The sequence below is a fragment of the Myotis nattereri genome (assembly GCF_964212035.1).
Source record: "Myotis nattereri genome assembly, chromosome: 1".
NCBI lineage: Eukaryota > Metazoa > Chordata > Mammalia > Chiroptera > Vespertilionidae > Myotis > Myotis nattereri.
This window is the reverse complement of record NC_138075.1, coordinates 161272331-161294336: the sequence shown is the minus strand read 5'-3', so window position 1 is coordinate 161294336 and position 22006 is coordinate 161272331. Positions and strand designations below refer to the sequence as shown.

Sequence of the window (22006 nt, the reverse complement as noted above, 5' to 3'; positions counted from 1 at the left end):
ATATACTTATTCATTATTAGAACATCTCTCTGGAATTACTATTGTTTTATTAGCAAAATAAAAAAGTAAGTCTCCTTATTTGGGGCTTTCACATTTAGTGTTTGTTCACGTTAGGTGGTTTTACCAGTTTAGTAATGTGACTGGCCACTGCTGCCATTACAGTTCTTACTAGTACAGAGAGGTGAACTTGGACAAGATGTAAAAGCTGTCACTGCCTCAGTCACGACAAGTGCAGAACAGCATACGAAGAGCACTTGTTCACAGGGTTGTTATGAGGTTAAAAGAAGTTAGTGCTTATAAAACACCAGAGCAGTCATTGATACATATTAGGCACTCACTACATTTGGGGTTAGCTTTTATTATAATTACTAGGGGCCCAGTGCACGAATTCGTGAACCTTAAAAGGAACTGTCAGCCTGCGAGGCTGTGGTGGGCACAGGGGCAGGTCTCAGCCCATCTTACCTGCTCCTGCCCAGCCACTCCTGCCACGATCTCTGGTCCCCTGGCTGCCGGCAGCCCCGCTCCCGCTGCTGCTGCTTCCACACGCTGATGGCACGGGCCCTGCTTGCACCCACTGATGGCGCCAAGTGATTGGGGCTGGTGCCAGCAGCGGATGCAAAAGGTGGCTGCCAGCCCCAATTGCCCCTCAGGAGCAGGGGGAGGTGGAGAAGCCCTAAGGGGCAATTGGGGCTGGTGCTGAGCACCAGCAGCGGGTGTGAGTGGTGGCTCCAGCACCGGCAGCAGGTGCAAGCACCAGGCGGGACAGCAGTGCGCAGGAGCAAAGAATTTTCAGTAACCACCAGAGGCTCACCCAGATTAACTGCTTTAAATGTATACTCCTTATCAAAGGTCACTAATATCATTTTATGGCCCCACTTTGTTTTACTATCTGAGAACATGAACCATTTTAATCCTGGTAGGGAATTATTTTAAAACTAGAGGCCCGGTGCACAACATTCATACACTGGTGGTGGTGGTGGTGGGGGGGGGTATTTCCCTCACCTGGCCTTCACCCTCTCACAGTCCAGGACATCTTGAGAGATGTCCAACTGCCAGCTTAGGCCCGCCTGGGGAGCGGGCCTAAGCCGGCAGTTGGACAACCCCTGAGGGGTCCTTAGTGCTGCCACAGAGGCCGGAGAGGCTCCCGCCACCACCGCTGCACTTGCCAGCTGTGAGCCCGGCTTCTGACCAAGTGGTACTCCCCCTGTGGGAGTGCACTGACCACCTGGGGGCAGCTCCTGTGTTGAGCATCTGTCCCCTAGTGGCCAGTGCACATCACAGTGACTGGTCATTCTGCCATTAGGTCAATTTGCATATTACCCTTTTATTATAAGGGATCATTTTCTCCTAATGATAAAAGTTCTATTGGAGTCAGTCTGATTTGCCTTGAATAGAACCATATGGTATCATTTTTAAGGGTATTTTCTTATAAAAGTGATATATGTGCATTGTAGAACATTTACAAAACAAAGAACAATATGAGAATAAAATCATAATATACCTCAGTCCTCCACGTAGAAATAAATATTCATAATATTTGTCTTGAATTGTGTTTGTGTGTACATATGCATAAGAGTCACATTGTATAAATGCTTTTGTAATGTTCAATGTGGTCTGCACATTGATTAATGATACAATTTCAGATATTTTGATGTTAAACAGGGACAGTTTGTAAAATTTAGATCTTTTTCATTTGCGAATTGTTCAATTCTACATTTTGTGATACTTAAGGATATATTGACATTTTGTTTCTAAGGTAGTACTTTCATAAAACCCTAGGATAAATAAGGTTAGAAGATTCTTCACAGGTTTTAATGAGAAATTAAAATAAATGATCTTTTTAAAAGTAATTTGTAAAAGTTTATGCTTCTTTTATAATATATAACATCCTTTAAGAGCAGGAATTGTCCTTTATAATCTTCATATCTATTAAAATCTGAACAATGTTATTACAATAATTATTAAGTAACTGTTAAGTAAACATATAAAAAGATATAAATAATTAGGGAATTGACATTGACATATTTTATTAAGATACTATGGAGGATTATGGTAAATCATCCTGTTGAATTTCAAAATACCTATCTGAAAATCTAAGTGATGAGTGAGAACTATAAAATGTTAAGTGAAAATCAGGGTCATAGAAGGATAAGGATTATTATCTGTTAAATATGACTGTCTGGAAATAAGAATTTCCAGTGAGTGAACTGTATCAATGATCTCACTCTGGTAAATATCTGTTGCTGATTTTCAACTTAGTTTACAATTTTAAATACATTATGATATAGTAATTCCTACTCTGGCTGGGTTTCTCAATGGTTAGAGCATCGACCCAAGGACCAAAGGGTCTATGGTGCAATTCCCAGTCAAGGGCGCCTACCTTGGCTGTGGGTTCAATCCCCAGCCCCGGTCAGGGTGCATGTGGGAGGCAACCAATCAGTATGTCTCTCTCATGTCGATGTTTCTCTCTCTCTCTCTCCTTCTCCCTTCCACTCTTGAAAATCAATGGAAAAAATATCCTTGGGTGAGGATTAAAAGAAAAAAAAAGATCTAGTTATTCCTGAAATGAAAGTGGTAGATAATACCATCCTGTTTATACAAACTCAGAGAAAAATACACAGAAAAATGCAATATTTTATTAGCTATTTCTCTACACTATTTTTTTCTCATAAAAATTTTTTTATTGTTGAAAGTATTACAGATGTCCCTTTATTTCCCCCATTGACCCCTTCTGGCCTGCACCTGCCTCCCAACCCAGGCCTTCACCACACTATTGTCTGTGTCCATGGGTTATGCATATATGCATACAAGTTCTTTGATAAATCTCTTTCTACCCACCCACACACTCCTACCTTTCCTCTGAGATTTGACAGTCTGTTTCATGCTTCTGTTTTTATCGATCTATTTTGTTCATCAGTTTATTTTGTTCTTTAGACTCCATGTAAGAGTGAGATCATGTGATACTTGTTTTTCTCTGACTGGCTTATTTCTTTTAGCATAATACTCTCCAGGTCTATTCATGCTGTTGAACATGGTAAGAGTTCCTTCTTTTTTACTGCTATATAGTATTCCATGGTATAAATGGTCCAAAGCTTTTTTATCCACTCATCTACTGATGGACAGACACTTGGACTGTTTCCAGATCTTAGCTATTATAAATTGTGCTGCTATGAGCATAAGGGTGCATCCATTCTTTCTGATTGGTGTTTTAAGATTCTTAGGATATATTCCTGGAAATGGGATCACTGGGTCAAATGGCAGCTCCATATTTAATTTTTTGAGGAAATTCCATACTGTTTTCCATAATGGCTGCACCAGTCTGCATTCCCACCAGCAATGTACTAGGTTTCTCTTTTCTCCACATCTTCACCAGTACTTGTCATTTTTTGATTTGTTGATGGTATTCATTCTGACAGGTGTGAGGTGGTACCTCATTGTCTTTTAATTTGCATCTCTCTGATGATTAGTGACTTTGAGCATTTTTTCATATATCTCTTGGCCATCTGTATGTTCACTTTGGAGAAGTGTCTATTGAGGTCCTTTGCAAACGTTTTAATTGGATTGTCTTCCTTTTGTTAAGTTGCATGAGTTCCTTATATATTTTAGAAATTAATCTTTTATCCGATGTATCATTGCCAAATATGTTATCCCATACAGTGGCAAAAACTAAAATTATTTCCCCTAAGAACAGGAACAAGACAGGGATGTGCACTTTCACCACTCTTATTCAGATAGTACTGGAAGTCTTAGCCACAGCAATCAGACAAGAAGAAAACCTAAATGGAAAGGAGGAAGTAAAAGTGTCATTGTTCGCAGGTGACATGATATTGTATATAGAAAATTCTAAAGATTGCCAAAAAATGGAGAAAGATATAATCAAGTGGAAGAATATACCATGTTTATTGATTGGTAGAATTAATATCATTAAAATGTCCATACTACCCAAAGAAATCTATAGATTCAATGCAATCCCTATAAAAATTCTAGCAGTGTATTACACAGATCTAGAACAAATACTTCCAAAATTTAAGTGGAACCAAAAAACAAAAAAAACAAAAACCTGGATAGCCACAGTCATCTTGAGAAAGAAGCCAAAGTCGGAGGGAACACAATACCAGATATCAAGCTATATTACAAAACTCCTATAGTCAAAGCAGCCTGGTACTAGCACAAGAGCAGGCATATAGATCAATGGGACAGAACAGGGACCCCAGAAATCAACCCAAGCCATTATGCTCAATTAACATTTGACAGAACAGGTGAGAACATACAATGGAGTCAAGACAATCCCTTCAATAAATAGTGTTGGGAAAATTGGACAGGTAGATGCAAAAACATGAAACTAGACCACCAACTTACACCGTACTCAAGAATAAACTCAAAATGGATAAAAGACTTAAATGTTCATTGTGAAAGCATAAAAATCCTAGAAGAAACCATAGACAGAAAAATATCAGACATCTCTTGTAGCAATATGTTCGCCAATACATCTCCTAGGGCAGTGATGGTGAACCTTTTGAGCTCGACGTGTCAGCATTTTGAAAAATCCTAACTTAACTCTGGTGCCATGTCACATATAGAAATGTTTTGATATTTGCAACCATAGTAAAACAAAGATTTATATTTTTGATATTTATTTTATATATTTAAATGCCATTTAACAAAAAAAATCAACCAAAAAAATGAGTTTGAGTGTCACCTCTGACACGCGTGTCATAGGTTCGCCATCACTGTCCTAGGGCAAGGGAAACAAAAGAAAAAATAAACAAATGGGATGATGTCTACACTGTTTTTAGATGTAAGTAATCCTATATAGGGGGGTCTTGACTTACGAGTTTAATTTGTTCCGTGACGGAACTCGTAACTCAAATTACTCGTATGTGAAATCAAGAAGTGAACGAGTGAGACACGTGATGCTGGGCTGATGTGGCATTCACTGTGACGTTCGCTGCGCCAACTAGCAGTGGAGTATCTGAAGCTGGCTGGCTCGTAACCTGAATTTTAGGCAACTCAAAGCAAAAAATCGGCCGAGAGACGACTCGTATCTTGAAAAACTCCTTAGTCGGTACACTCGAAAGTCAAAGCCCCACTGTATAATAAAAGGCTAATATGCAAATTGTCCCCTTGGGAGTTTGACTGGGAGTTCAACTGCTCGCTATGACATGCACTGACCTCCAGGGGGTGGTGTGGAACATGGCAGGTGACCAGCTGCAAGAGTGGAGGCGGGCGCTGAGGGAGTGAGGGAATGAGGAGGCGGGGAGGCAGGGAAACTGATCATCCCTGACCCCGGGGCAGGCCTAGAGACCCTACCTGTGTACGAATTTTGTGCACTGGGCTTCTAATTAATAAGTAAAATGGATTCAACACATAAAATAGATTACTAAATTGATTAAGAATAAAGGTAAACATTATTTTCATATATTGACATAGCTTTATGTTTACAACTTTTATTTGATGTACAGCTTAAATTTTTTATGGACTGTATCCTTACAGGTTTTAATAGGAGAGAAGAAATATAGGAACATTTGTAATAATTCTGGTTCTTTATATTCTAAAGTAGCATTTCTTTGTAAGTTCACAATTTTATAAGAATTCATGCATAGGTATTATTATATTATACACTTCCAAATGTCAAGTTATTAATTAAAACAGCCTCATCAGGAATTCCCAGCGCTTCATTATTTCAGTTAAGAAAAGAGTTTAGTATTCAGTCTTGTACAAAATATTAGCCATGAGTAAAGTAATTAAACATTATTATTATTTTTAACTTTGGCTTTTGTAATCAGGTTAGTGCCTGTGTTCTGGGTTGTAAATTACCTAATATTACACCTGCAGCATGGGAATGAATAATACAAAAAAGCAATTTTTATAAAAATTTAGCATAAAATGGAATAGTCAAAATTGCTTTTACTTAACCACGTATTTCATTGTAAAATTCTCTCTTCTTCAAACCACAACCTATATTACTTTCTGTAATTTTGGCTAACATCATAAACACAATATTTATTTTAGACTTGCAATCTAAATATTAGATACATAATTTCAAATGTTGTGCTTCATCTGGAAATAAGCAATTTGGCCCTTATATGACAAAATCACTGGGGTTAAATAAGGCAGATTTTGAGCATGTTGATGATTTTAGTGAATTGAATTATTCACATGCATTTATTACTTAGTCAATAATATTATAAATCATTTGAATTTTTTCTCATTAGGAAAGTTTACAGTCTTAACTTTTTAAATATCAGCAAACCTTGAGAGAAAAATGTGGAAGCTATAACCATCAAATTGGTACTATAATTATTTTCAGTACAAAAAGGACTGCAGTAATTCTCCAACTTGAATGAACTTAGGAATTAGCCAGATACCTAGTTGCATGATCAACAATTCTTTCCTGGGCCCGAATTCCAGAAAATTATGATTCTAGAAGTTCCCAAAGTAGTTCTGATGCAAGTAGGCCCTGGACCACATTATGAGAAGAGAATGAAGTCACAATGGGGCAATGTAGTTGTTATCAAATGCTTAACAGAGTTGAGGACTTTTCAAGAGACACAGTGTTTTCATTACTTGACGTTTTGTGAGCTCTACCCAGAAGTCAAGTTTTCCATGAGCATAGTCCCCAGGAAGCTCCAGGGTGCCTCTGGGAGTGGTAGAAAAATACTTGCTAGGTCTGCTATTTCCCTTTGGTCAAGAATGGCTGCAGAGGATGCAGACATCAGGGAGGGCTGGGTTTACATAATTGCTGGTATTGCTCTCAACAAAAGAGTAGAAATTCATCCTTGTCTTTGTTTCAGTATGTATGTGTTTTCTAGCATATAGCCATTTATAAAACACTAGAGGCCTGTTGCATGAAGAGATTCATGCAATAGCCCTTTCTTCCCCTGGCTGCCAGCACCTGGGACCCAGGCCTTTGCTCTGACTGCAGCAGAGAAGCCAAGCCTCTTCAGTCTTCAGTCGTCTTCAGGCTTTAGTTGTCTTCAGTCTTCAGTCGTCTTCAGTCTTTAGTCTTCACTCAGGCTGGAGCCTTCAGTCTTCACTCCATGCTTGCATATGCAAGTTAACCTCCATCTTTTTTGGGGTTAATTTGCATACTCATCCTGATTAGCAGGTGGGCGTAGCAGAGTGACAACAATTTGCATGTTTCTCTTTTATTAGTGTAGATTTTAGAATCCCCACAGTCAGGTGTGAGATAAATTTCTCACAGAAAGTTGTGCTAAAAGTGTGTCTTTATCTACACTAATAAAAGACAAAGATGCTAATTGACTGTACCTTTGCTATGCCCTAAGTCACGCCCACCAGCCAATCAGAGCTACTATATATAAATTAACTCAACCAAGATGGCGGCCAGAAGCCACGGAGCTGGAGCAAGCAGGAAGATTGGTTGCCTGGGCTATGGAGGAAGCCAAGCTTCCTGCCAGCCCTGAGCTGGGTGAGGCCTCTGCTCATGGCAACAAAGTTTCAATTATAGAAGACAAATAAATCCCAGATACCTGCTTCCAGCCAGCCTCCACTGGGTGCTTGGGCAGCTGGGGGTTGTCGCCAGCCTGCAAACAGCTATCAGCCCCTCACCCAGGCTGGCCACACCCTCATGGAGTGAGGGTCCCCACTGGGGGGCTTAGCCAGCCTGAAAATGGCCCTCAGCCCCTCACCCAGGCTGGCCAGGCACTCCTATATAATAAAAGGGTAATATGCAAATTACCCTAACAGCAGATCAACTGGGAATGACTGGTCCCTATGACACACACTGACCAACAGGGGGCAGATGCTCAATGCAGGAGCTGCCCCCCAGGTGGTCAGAGGGCTCCCACACGGGGAGCTCTGCTCAGCCACAAGCCAGGCTGACGGCTGCCAGTACAGAGGTGGTGGTGGGAGCCTCTCCCGCCTCTTCAGTAGCACTAAGGATGTCCGACTGAAGCTTAGGCCTGCTCCCCGCTGGCAAGTGGACATCCCCCGAGGGCTTCTGGGCTGCCAGAGGTATGTCTGACTGCCAGGGAGCAGGCTTAAGCCAGCAGGTGGTCACTCCCGAGGGGTCCCAGACTGTGAGAGGGTACAGCCCAGGCTGAGGGACCCCCCCAAGTGCACAAATTTTTGTGCACCAGGCCTCTAGTTCAGTTATAATCTTATATGGTGACATCATATTCTGGACATTACAAAACTGTTGAAAGACATTAGTGTCTACATGATAATCAAATATTTGCTAATGTAATTAGATTTCAAGATTCCATTAGAGTTTGAGAACATGAAGTGTATTTATCCTAGCCTTGATTTATACATACTTCAGTAATAAGGATTAAAAAGCAGTCATTTGCACTGTTTGATCTGCTTAAAGTCCATGAAAGGTATTTAGGAAGGAAAACATAAACTATTTAGTCATGGCTCTCAACTCATGAAAAGAGGTACTTTTATTTTCTTTTTTTTCACACCACATCTTGTGCTTTGGAAAGAAGGGGTAGACATGGGGAGTGAGGGAGGACAAAGAAACTAGGAGATGCCAACACTTTTTTGTCTTGCTCAGAAGGAGGACAGCAAAATTAGATTTTCCAGTGGAACTGAAGTTATTCTCTTTTTAATCTGATCAACCCATTATATGCACTTGGCCCTGAGGAACTTCAAGGAAGGGACTGCAGTTTTATTTCATTTTCTCAGTAATATTGCCTGCAGTATGGCTTGATACCCAAACTAGAGCTGGCAGTAGGTGGTGTGAATTAAGCCCAGCTTCCTGACTTACTATTGATATGATGTCAGCAAGTCTCTCAAACTTTTTAACTTGTGCCTTCAGTTTGAAATTTTGTTTTTGAGTTAAATTGAGTTCAAACACTTTTTCTTAGAACTATCATAAAGCATAAAACACACTATCATATTCATGTGAATGCACTCTCTATATTATTACTACTGAATGGAATTTCCTTTGAAATATGTCACATTCACAATTAAGTGGTAAGCCACTTTTTAATGTAAGAAAACTCAAGGGCTTGTGTTGGAGATGGGGGTAGAGATGGAAAAGAAATATCCCATTTCAATGCTTAAATTGTTAACCACATTGAGAAATAAGACAGCAGGGAAATAAAATGTCTTCTTTATTGAAGTTGGCTAATGTGGTGTATATCTTTCAGAAAGTAGAGTGTGCAATGTGAAATCTTGGACTTAGAATGAATTGCCCAGTCAGATACAGAAGACCTTGGACCAAGGTAGCTTAACAAAGCAGCAATAGGTAAGGATTGGGATTAGGCTGCAAGTTTATCCTGGTCCCCACTAACATCCACTGGGTCTTTTAAAGAATTTACAACTTTTAGATTAGACATGTACTGAAATTATTAGACTAATTAATATAGATTTATATCAAATTTTGACTTTATATATTTTTAGGTTTAGATATTATGGGAACATAAAATTTAGTGGAGTTTAAAAAATATTTTAAATATATTATTTAGTCTGTTAAGGATTTACCACTTGACATATCTTTTTCTATTTTTATAGTTTTATTAATTCCTTATATATTTACTAGAGGCCCAGTGCAAAAAATTCGTGCATGCGGGGGTGTCCCCTCAGCCCAGCCTGCACCCTCTCCAATCTGGGACTCCTCGGGGGATGTCCAACTGCCGGTTTAGGCCTGATCCTAAACCAGCTGTCGAATATCCCTCTCACAATCCAGGACCGCTGGCTCCTAACTGCTCACCTGCCTGCCTGCCTGATCACCCCTAACCCGCCCTAGCTGGTCGCCCCCAACTGTCACCCCCACCAGCCTGTTCTCCCTTTACTGCCACCCCCCCCCCCCGCTGACCTGGTTGCCCCCAACTGCCCCTCTCTGTTGGACTGGTCACCCCCAAATGCACCCCCCCACCATCCTGGTCATCCCTCATTGCTCCCCTCTGCCAACCTGGTCACCCCTCACTGACCCCCTGCTGGCCCGGTCACCCCACGCAGCCTGCTGCTCAGTTTTTTCATTGTCCCTCATTAACCCCCTTCTGGCCTTGTCGCCCCACTCAGCCTATTTGGTCATCTGTTTGATTGTTTTGGAAGTGATGGCCCCTGACTCTTTATATATATAGATTTTAGAATAATATTGAGGTACAATGTACATAAAGTTTGATTTTTTAAATTAATCTTTATTGTTGAGATTATTACAGATGTCCCTCTTTTTCCCCCCTATAGCTCCCTTCCACCTAGTTCCTACCTTACCCCCAGGCCCTTGCCACCCTATTGTCTGTGTCCGTAGGTAATGCTATATGCATATAAGATCTTTGTCTAATCTCTTCCCACCCTCTACCCCCCTTCCCTCTGAGAATCGTTAGTCTGTTCCATTTCCATGCCTTTGATTCTACTTCATTCACCAGTTTCTTCTGTTTATCAGATTTTTTATTCATTTGATTTTTAGATTTAATTGTTGATAGATATGTATTTGTTGCCACTTTGTTGTTTATATTTTTTATCTTTACCTTTTTCTTCTTCTTCCTCTTATTAAAGAACTAGAGGCCCGGTGCATGAAATTTGTGCACGGGGGGAGGGGGTGTCTCTCACTTTGCCTGCACCTCTCCAATCTGGGACCGCTGAGAGTGGTGGTTCTCAACCTTCCTAATGCCGCGACCCTTTAATACAGTTCCTCATGTTGTGGTGACCCCCAATTTCATTGTTACAAATTGAGCATAATTAAAGCATAGTGGTTAATCACAAAAACAATATGTAATTATATATGTGTTTTCTGATGGTCTTAGGCGACCCCTGTGAAAGGGTTGTTCGACCCCCAAAGGGGTCGCAACCCACAGGTTGAGAACCGCTGACCTAGAGGATGTCCTACTCCATTCGAACATCCCTCTCACAATACGGGACCACTGGCTTCTAACCGCTTGCCTGCCTGCCTGATTGCCCCTAATGCTTCTGCCTGCCAGCCTGATCACCCCCTAACTGCTCTCTGCTGGACTGATTGACACCTAACTGCTCCTCTATGGGCCTGATCGCCCCCAAATGCCCTCCCCTTCTGGCCCGATCACCCTCACCTGATCTCCCCTGCCAGCCATCTTGTGGCAACCATCTTGTGGTGGCTGTCTTGGGGCAGCCATCTTGTGGGGGCCATCTTGTGACGACGTTGCACAAGGTTGTCTCGTGACACCACCTAGGCTTTTATTATACAGGACTAGAGGCCTGGTGCACAAAAATTTGTGCACTCGGGGGGGTCCCTCAGCCCAGCCTGTGTCCTCTAGCAATCAGGGACTCCTCAGGGGATGACTACCTGCTGGCTTAGGCCCGCTCCCTGGGGGATTGGGCCTAACCTGGCAGTCAGACATCCCTCTGGCATCCTGGCAGCCCTCAGGGGATGTCCACTTGCCAGCAGGGAGCAGGCCTAAGCTGCAGTCAAACATCCTTAGCGCTGCTGAGGAGGCGGGAGAGGCTCCCACCACCACCACCATTGTATGGCAGCTGTCAGCCTGGTTTGTGGCTGAGCAGAGCTCCCCCTATGGGAGCGTACTGACCACCAGGGGGCAGCTCCTGCATTGAGCATCTGCCCCCTGTTGGTCAGTGTGTGTCATAGGGACCAGTCATTCCCAGTCGATCTGCTGTTAGGGTCAATTTGCATATTACCTTTTTATTATATAGGAGTGCTTGGCCAGCCTGGATGAGGGGCTGATGTCTGCTTGCAGGCTGGCCACAGCCCCTTCAGGGTGGGGGTCCTCCCTGGGGTGCCTGGCCAGCCTGGGTGAGGGGCTGATGGCTGTTTTTAGGCTTCCCACATCCCCTTCAGGGTGGGGGTCCCCACTGGGGTGCCTGGCCAGCCTGGTTGAGGGGCTGATGGCTGTTTGCAGGCTGGCCACAATCCCCAGCCACCCAAGCTCCCAGGGGAGTCTGGCTGGACGCAGGTATCTGGGATTTGTGTATCTTCTATAATTGAAACTTTGTTGCCTTTAGCGGAGACCACAGCTGGCTCAGGGCTGGTGGGAAGATTGGCTTCCTCCATTGCCCAGGCAACCAAGCCTCCTGCTTGCTCCTGCTCTGTGGCTGCCAGCCGCCATCTTGGTTGGGTTAATTTGCATATTGTCGCTCTGATTAGCTGGTGGGCGTGGCTTAGGGCATAGCAAAGGTATGGTTAATTAGCATCCTTGTCTTTTATTAGTGTAGATACCCTTCTGCATTTCATATAATACTGGTTTGGTGGTGATGAACTCTTTTAGCTTTTTCTTGTCTGCGATGCTCCTTATCTGTCCTTCAATTCTAAATTATAGCTTTGCTGGGTAGAGTAATCTTGGTTGTAGGTTCTTGCTATTCATCACTTTGAATATTTCTTGCTGCTCCCTTCTGGCCTGCATAGTTTCCGTTGAGAAATTAGCTGACACTGATATGGGCATTCCCTTGTAGGTAACTAACTCCTTTTCTCTTGCTGCTTTTATGATTCTTTCAATGCTCTTGGCATTGAAAAAGGAATTTTAGGGGTGAAATAGGCAGGTTTAGGGAATTTTTAAAATTAAGGGGGTCCATGGAAAAAACACACGGCTACAGAGTTATAAAAGGGTACATTTACATAAAACAAAAGAGTTCGGAGAGGCAACAGTTACATTTCCATAAGACAAGGGAAAGGCAGAAGTTACATTTCCATAAGATGAGGAAACTGGGAGTAGCCAAAGGTTTATATTTACAGAATAAAGGAGGACCTTACATGTCCTATGTGAGGTTTGACCTTTGCTATAGTGACCAAACCAAAGGGGACTGGTGGCCAATCAGAGGGGATATGGAGGCACAAAACCTGCAGCCTTTATAAAAAGGGGAAAAAGGGGAAAAAGGAATTTGGTGGGACTCTTTCCCCCTCCCCATGTAGGAGTCTGTGCTTGTTCTTCAGTAAATTTCCACATTTGCTATACCATCTTCCATCAGTGGTTTCATTCTTTGACTCTGACGGACAAAGAATCTGAGAAAGCCATCCGGCCCAGGGGAACACCACGTGTTCCAGTGCAAAAACTCCTGTATCAGCATTTTAATTATGATGTGTCTTGGTGTGGTCCTCTTTGAATTCCTCTTGTTTGTGGATCTCTGTGCTTCCTGGACCTGTCAGTCTATTTCTTTCAGCAGGTAGGGGAAGTTTTCTGTCATTATTTCTTCAAATAGATTTTCAATATCTTGCTCTCTCTCTTCTTCTGGCATCCCCATAACTCGAATGTTGGTATGCTTGAAGTTTTCCCAGAGGCTCCTTACACTATCCTCATATTTTTTTCTTTTTGCTCTTCTGGTTGGGTGGTTTTTGCTTCCTCATATTTCAAATAATTTATTTGATTCTTGGGATACTCTAGCCCAGTGGTCGCCAACCTTTTGGACCTCACAGACCACCAGTGGTCCACAGATCACTGGTTGGTGACTGCTGCTCTAGTTTACTGTTGAATCCCTATATATTATTCTTTATTTCAGTCAGTGTATGCTTAATTTCTGACTGGTCCTTTTCCATTTTTTTTTTTTTTTTTTTTTGGCATTCTCACTAAGATCCTTGAAAGTCTCATTAAGTCCTTTGGAGGTTTCTGGAAGATTCTTGAGTAACTTTAAAACTGTGGTTTTGAACTCTATATCCAGTAGTTTGCTTTCTCCCATTTCTTTCATTTGTGATGTTTCTTTGTCTCTGCATTTCAGCTGCTTCCATATTTGTTTCTATGTATTGGGTAGCTGCAAAGTCTCCTTGAGTTGATAGAGTGGGGTTGTGCAGTAGGTGTCCTGTAGGGCCCAGTAGCTCAGCCTCCCCAATCACCTGAGGTGGACACTCTTGGTGCACCCCTTTGTGGATTTTGTGCACAGTCTTGTTGTAGTTGAGCCTTAATTGCTGTTGGTATCACTGGGAGGAATTGACTTCCAGGCCAATTTGCTATGGGGACAAGCTGTGACTACAGTGTGAGAGCTGCTGTGCAGGAGACACCCTTATGGGGAAGGACTTGCTTCAGTGGGGCTTTGGTGCTCCCTGAGTCTGCTCCATGAGTGTGTTACTTATGGATATGAAGAGTTGTAATCTGGTATGGTTTTACACTGACCACTGGGTACACAGGCTCTTGGGTCTCCAGGGAGGTGCAAAGTCACCCACTGCCTGGGGCCACCAACCAGGAGCTACAGAGGGATCTGCAGATCCTCCTCTTTGTTTGGGTTTGGCAGTGCCTAGACAAGGCCCAGCTGTGAAGCAAGGCAGGCTGGTGCTGGTGCCAGGTCTTGGGCCTTTTATTGATGTTTGGAGCTCCTGAACCAGCTGCATCTTGTTTGACAGGTGTTTAGCTTGAGAAAGGATAGGGCATTCATATGCAAAAGCTGCTGCACACAGCTTGGATGGGTTTATAAATTGGGTGGGGCGAGGTCTCAGGGGATCACCAGGGTGGAGCAAACAGCAATGGCTGCCAGTCAGCCCTTCGAAGGGGAGGTCCTAGCACAGGAACAATGACCACTGCCAGCAGCTCTGTCTTGAAGAAAGCTGCTCCCGAGTTCCTGCCCTGATGCCAGACAGCCCAGTTTCCCCCTGTATGTGTCTGGGTCCCCCAGAGCCTCTCCCAGCACTGGAGTTCAGAGGGAGCAGGAGGAAGCAGGACCTTGTAAGTTAAGTTTGTGGTATAGGCCTTTTAAGAGGAGCAGCTGGGTCCCCAGCAGCCTGTGTGTCACTCAGCCCCAATCCGCCCTGGTTTTTACAGCCTGTAATTCTTACTGCCAATAGAGACTTCTTTTCCCTGCTCTGGGACCCTTGGCTGGGCATCTGGTGTGGGCCTGGGACCCCTTAGTCCTCTGGGCAGCCTCCACAGAGGCAATCTCCCTCCTAATTAAAAAAGCAGCCCATGTGGGTGCCGGACCAGCCCATTCCACTCTCCGTACCTCCTCCTAGTCACAGTGTGCTTGCTTCTTTACTTCTCTAGTTGTAGTACTTCCATTCAGCTGGCTTTCTGGTGGTCCTAGATGATGGTTGTTCTGTACTTTAGTTGTAATTTTGATGTGGTTGTGGGAGGCAGCAAGTACAGGCATTTGCCTACATTGCCATCTTGGATCTTCTCCTTAAAATTTGATTTTTAATATACATTTTTATGCATTTGACAAATCCGTGTAAGTCATGAAAATTTAGTCTAGTGGTGTAATTACTCAAGGATAATATCTGTTTCATATCTTCAAGATCTGTATCCCAACTTTGCTGAATTATATGTTTTTCTTTGAAATTAACTTTATGTTTGTGGAAAGTACTTTGCCACAGGGAAAGGTATTTCCAAGATGAATTTTTTTTTACAGCCATATAAAAAAGTGATCTAACCTTGATCCTATTGGGACCTCAGTTGTAATTCTAGAAAATATTCAGCAAGCATTTGTTGATCACCAATGTGGCCATAGGCTTGTTATACTAGCCCAATTACTCACAAAGAAACAGGGAAACATGAATTCAAATCTAACTTGCATTTATATAAGATACAAAGAATGCAAAGATATCATTACATAGAAGAAAGTAACTTGTAGGCTCATATTGCAAAGATATGTTTTCTTAATTAGTAACCTAGTTTATATATTCTAATTCTGAAATAAGCATATCCTTGTCCACTCTTTCTTCTTTTAACAAATATAGATCCATAGCCCAGGCCTTTCCTTCAAAGCAAAGTGGACAATTAGAGAGACCGCTTAAGGTTCGGACAATTAGGAAAATTTCCTCCCACCATTCTTTTTCAGGGACCACCATGAGTGAGCCTGAAATGCAGCCACCCTTCACTTGGGACTGGTACTAGTACATTTCAGACACATTCACATCCAGTAAAGAGGTCACGTGTACAGCAGCCGTTGATATCAACACCTGGTTATATTTATGAAAATCACCAGTTGTTTTATACCAGCAAACCAATGAGCTAAGCAGAGATGTGAAGCAATACCACCATTATTACATCATTCAAATTTTTGTTGGTGGCACTAATCTTTATAATTATCCCAGTATTTGTTTTAGTTTGCTATTTTGGTGATGATGGAGGAACGGGGTTGAACAGTTCCAGAGACTTATATTTTTTCCTTCCTACCATAATATTCTCATTCTCTGTAAATATTCAGCCATTTCCTGTGTGTATATATTGCCACTACACATTCATGGCTTAAAAATACTCACAGAGTATCTCTATGAGATGCATCTAAGGCTTGATGTGATATACCATTACACCTTACTTCCATAAGTTGCCACTCTTACATGTGTGCCATGGTGGCATATTGGGTCTTCAGGAATTTGTCAGTGGAGATGGTAACTAGTAAGAACTGGAAGATGTGGATATTCCTTTTTCCCCCAGTACACATGGCTGCAGGACTGGAGAATGCTTGGAAAAGGATGCATTGTATACATGTTTAGCCACACAGAAGCATCCTTTCTCAAAGGGACTTGGCCTTCCCTTAGTCAAAGGACTATGAGTCTGAAACAAGATAGGAGGCTGTGAATCCCCACCATGGTAACTCCAGTTAGTTTTTGCACTCAAATCTAAAATTGTTTTCTTTATAAACATGAAATTAGAGCTTTGTGGGCTATACATACATTTCATTCTTAAGGACCCTCAGATATATTCTTTACAACAGGCCCCTGCAGGGAAAAACACGTTGGTTTCTTGAATTGCCTTTAATGCTTCAGTATTGCCATTCATTCTTCATCAATTCAGACTTCATTATCTCCCATTGACATCAAAAGTTCAATTCAAATATCTAGTTCTCATCATTGGCTCCAGGCTACAGGGGCAGACATCACAGAGCTTTCATGATTGGATTTCTTATAGCTTGGTGAAGGGAATGCCAGAACTCTTTGGAGCAAAGGTCAGCAACTGCAACCAATAGGCAAAACCCAGCTGGTGGCCTGTTTGTTGTACAGCCTGTGTGAATCGTTTTCACACTTTAAAGGGAAGAAGAGAAAGAGGAGGAGGAAGAGGAGGAAGCAGGAGGGGAGGAAGGAAGGATGGAAAGAGGGAAGAAAAAGAGAAGAGAAGATGTTTTATGTGCACTGCAAAACCTAAAGTATTTATTACCTAGCCCTTTATAGAAGAAGTATAGCTGTGACCCCCTTTCTCCTTGATGGCAGGCAATTATTGACTATGTAATCACATTGGCTGCAGACCACTACGTGCCCAAGCTTTAATTATCCATTCTAGTAGGCTGTTAAGGACATCCCAGATAATTGAGACAACATTAAAACCTGAATCCTGTGTGAATACAATCATATTCATAAATTCAACCAGATTCAATCATCCATTTTGTCCTTCTTGGTCTAATAAATATTAAAAACCATATGAACTTTTCAGACTCTTGCTAATACATATGGGCAAAACCCTATAATAATTTCTGTGTATGAAATAGTTTCTCAAATACTTCTTTCACTTATGGGGTCTAACTCTAGGTATTGATCTTAGAGGCAATTATTGAGGGGTGTTGGCATAATCAGGGGTGGGGAACCTTTATTTCTACCCAGGGCCACTTGGATATTTATAACATCATTCTCAGGCCATACAAAATTATCAACTTAAAAATTAACCTGCTTTATTTGGTCAAACATTTAACTAACTCACCCCTCATGTCTTGGCAAGGCCAGATCAAATGGTTTTGTGGGCCTTATATGGCCCTCCCAAGGTCTGGAATTTCCCCACTCCTGGCATACATAATGAAAAAAGTTGACATCACTTCTAAGGCAATTGCTGCAAGTGAAAATTTTGAAAACTTTTTATTTTGTTTAGTTTGTTTGTTTTTAGATGGAATGTAGGTTTCTCCAGTAAAGAAAGAGCCAAGGACATTTGGGAGTTAAAAGTTCTCAGCCTCACCTAGCCTAGCCGGTGTGGCTCAGTGTTTAATCCCCAGTCAAGCGCACATGCCTAGGTTGGGGGCTGTATCCTCAGTGTGGGACATGCAGGAGGCAATTGACCAATGATTCTCTCTTATCATTGATGTTTCTATCTCTCTCTCCCTCTCCTTTTCCCTTCCTCTCTGAAATCAATAAAAATATATTTTAAAAAAGTTCTCAGCCTTATCTCTGCCCCAATCTTTTCTCTGAATTATGGTTCCAATTTGTTAAAACCGTTGTTTTACATTAGTTTAAGAATCTTGAAGGGGGTTTGTCTGCTACTGAAGTTGTAACTCTGAGTGCATATGCATGCTCTCTAGGGGAAGATTCAATCTGGAGAGATCACAGAAAATATTCAGGTCCTAAGGAAATCGTTCTTGAGTGTGAAGTGGAGAAATGTGAAGCCCTTTAAGAGACTGTGTGAGATGATATTACTACCATATTTAATCGATTCTGACAATGTTTTTGTTTGTTTGTTTTGGCCTACTCAAATTCTCTGAAATCAGAATTCATCCTAAAACTTATAGTGTATTATAGCTTACTTGATCACAGTATTCTTACAATAAAGGGCTGTCTTATGGTCACCGTTATCTTAGATTCAATAATCTGTAGAGGAATGGCAATCAGAGCTGGGAAAGGAGATGGACATTGAAAAAATAGAATTGCACAAACTTGGACTAAATAAGTTTGAAACATTTTAAAACCTCCTTACAGATCTAAAATCTTATGTTTATAATTTTAAGTAAAATATTAACAATATGTTCTAGTGATAAAAACTGATAGCAATGGGAGTTGAACATTTGCAGTTTATATGTGAGGAGTAAAAGGTCTTAGCAAAATAAATGCGTAAAAGTTAACACTATGTTTTTTTTTAGAGAAAAAACATATCCTCCAAGGTTGTTCTGTAAAGCATGAAAACATCTATTTGCATCTTAAACAGAAGAAGAAAGGGGAAAGTTTTACATTTGTATAAAAATAAATTTACTGGATGTTTTTCACTGTAGCTGAAAAGCATAATCTTAAAATGTGTTGGTACTTTCCTGTATTTAAAAGGAAGAACTAGGTTAATTAACATATATGTTAATTTCCCTTGAAGAAGACTGAGAAATGGACACAAATGCAGGTATTTTACTTAGAGGTGAGCTCAGTACTAGTGAGAAAAATGGGAAATGTGAGACAAGAAGGGGGGGAAGCAATAAGGTGTATATTAATTAGCAGAATAATTTTATGAGCAGTTATAATTCAATAGCCCTGGAAACCCTCTCATTACTCTGTAGAACAAACCTCAGAATTGCCCCACTGAAGATGGCAGAAGCTGAGTTCTGTGCACATTGATTTCCATCCTTCATTAACTAGGGTTGACAGCCCTCCCCCCCCCACCCCCCTCCGCCAGCCCTCTATGCACTAAATCCCCAGCACTTCTGATCTGCCAGGCAGTTACATGGGTTGAGGCAGCTCCCGCAGCTCCAAAGAAAGTCCCCAGGCCAGCAAAGCAGAGGTCAGTGTGCTTAACAACTGACCATCAAGATGTAGCTGGTGGCCAGGGAGATATGGGATGGACATCAGCAGCATCTACTACAGATATATACAGAAAACACCTGGTACTTTTTGCCACTATGAATAAGTGAAATTAACCAACTTTCCTGGAGGAGAAATATGAGTTATACTGTTTTACTACCTTCATCCTATGGAAAATCCCTAGTTTTGTTCCCCTGTTGTACTGGAGTACGAAGTTAGAGTATAAGATCATTCCAGTTATATTTACTATATAATCTGAGTACTAATATATTTGTGTGTGATTATATCGAGATTAATGTTTCTTTCAATCACTACTGAGTCCATTATGGCTGCAAATCATTTCTTTGTAATTTTCTGTTTGTTTTTCCTGTACTTAGGTTACCAGTTAGAAAAAATATAATATTGAATAGATATACATGTAATCTTTCTTCATTATGCACAAACATGAGGAAGATATGGGATCTTATTAAAAAAGAAAAAAATCTACCATTTGAAGCTATAAATATGTATTAAGAAGAATTTTGATTTATGATAAGTCTCATTCTTTTGGCAAAATGTAGTATAATCTATTATTGGTGCCAAAGCAATTATTGATATGTTACTGATACAATTACTTTCAAGTTTAAGGATTTGTTATAATATTTTGCAAGATAAATAAGGCATTATTATGAAATCTGAAAGAACACTTTATAGTACATTTATAAAAATTAATATGGCTCCATTTTGTTCCTACCATTGTGTAATATTCTCATTTACTTTATGTTGCTAGATTGGATATTTGCATTTTAAATACTTTATTTGCAGACCTTAATCACAAATTGAAGCTTTCAGGAATGAAAATTCTGCATTTCTATATTTTAGGTTCATCATGTATTGCTTTCATTTCACAGCCTATTAAAATTGGCCAACCTTAATGACGATAGAGCTCCTTAAATGGGCAGAGTGATGATTACCATTTTATTTAGTTTAAGTGTATACATGGAAGTGCATTGCAAGGTCAAGGCCAGTAGGCTCCTTTTGAGACTTCATAGAGAACTCTTGTTGGAGCTATAGTTCAGATGTTACTCAAAGACAAGCTTGTATTTTCTAGGATAAGGGAAAAGAATACCATGGATATGAAAAGGCCTTTTATTGACTTTTGCAGTTTGACTCAGTGCAGTTTTATACAAAAAGATTAGAAAGCAGCAGGAATATCAATTACTATCTTCATGGCCCTGACCTAACCTCGCTGAGGCTCAATGTCATTATCAGTAAAATAAGAATAATAAAGCTAACTTCATGCAATTTTGTGACTATTAAATGAAGTAATGCATGTTAAATGCTTAGCAACATACCTTGGTACATGGAAAATCTTAGTAAGTAATAATTGAGAAAATTAAAGATTAAAAGACCCAAATAAGTCAGTCTATAGAAAAGGAAAGGTTGACTTTAAATGCTAATTCTCAGGTTTTTAAAAACTGTCAAACAGCGATTATTGATTCAGTGTAAGTCAATACAAATGTAAAAGGAAAACTCACTTTCAACATAAGAAAAAATAACCATAAAGTATTGAGAAAGAGTAATTTTCTTGGGCAGTTTTGAAAGGTAGGTTATGATTGTCTCTGGAATTGATTTCTTATGATTGTCTTTCTATGGTAGTGTGATACCCAACCACATAATGTGGCAGTATTCATGCTATACTTTAATATACCTTCATAGTTTAGTCTATAATTTTATTGATTTAAATTTGAGGGTCAAGAAGGAAGTTCTATAAATTCTTCATAGATAACTGCTCTTAGAGTACGTCATATAGTCTATTTTATCTTTTCCCTTGAGAGGAAATCAGATTCCCAGTAAGCTTTCACATACATTGCATATTTAGCATTAATTTATAGACCACTTAATATTAACTAATCTAGTTCATCTCACTATAATAAATCTATTTGAATCTTTTAAATAATGTTACTGTGATCTTTGCTCTTCGAGGTTAAAAGTACAGGCTGGAGTCAGACTGCCTGCATTAGAATCCTAATTCCAATACCAGTTTCATTTTCCCATCTGTAAAATCAGAATCACATTACTTCTTAACAGGGTAATTTTGAGAATTAAGTGAATAACATATGTTAAATAGGAAAAGTCCTACTTTATTTCAAGTACTTGGTAATTAAAAATATTATTGGTTTAAGTTTTACTGCAATTATTCCATAACTATACAGCAGTTACTCTGGCTAGTTATAATATCTCCTCTACTGTTCCTCAAACATAAAAATGCTGAATTATGACACTCTGTGTTTGTTCAACAATTTATTTAGCATTCAGGCTGGGTGAGACACTACATAGAGAATAACAACTTACTGATGATTCATACACAACTAGTATATGCTTCTCATATGTTTTCTGCCAGATGTTTTTTTTTCTCATTCTGTATATGTAAATATATTTTAAATTGTTGTCAAATATTTGTTCAAGAAATAGTGCTAGGCATCCTGTAGGAATCAATGAGTTGAAAGAGAAAGCATCTGTCATCAGAGATAGTTTTTATATCATGAGAAAAACTGGTGGTTTTCATTGGTACTAGTTCTAGGGTGGGAGATAAGTTTAGGATTAGTACTTCCCCACCAGAACCTTCTATTTATTTTATCAGAATCAACTTTATAGTTTTTGACAGGCAATAGTATCCTTTATTGGTTCTTTTTACTATTGAATTTCTTCTTATTTTTATTTTGTTGGTGT

At 40.5% G+C, this 22006-nt stretch overlaps 1 protein-coding gene across 1 annotated transcript in view; it reads left to right on the top strand.

Annotated features, from left to right (window-relative positions):
* BANK1 (B cell scaffold protein with ankyrin repeats 1) overlaps window positions 1-22006 on the top strand; it is a 326025-nt gene that overhangs the window by 16988 nt on the left and 287031 nt on the right. The gene's annotated exons all lie outside the window — the stretch shown is intronic.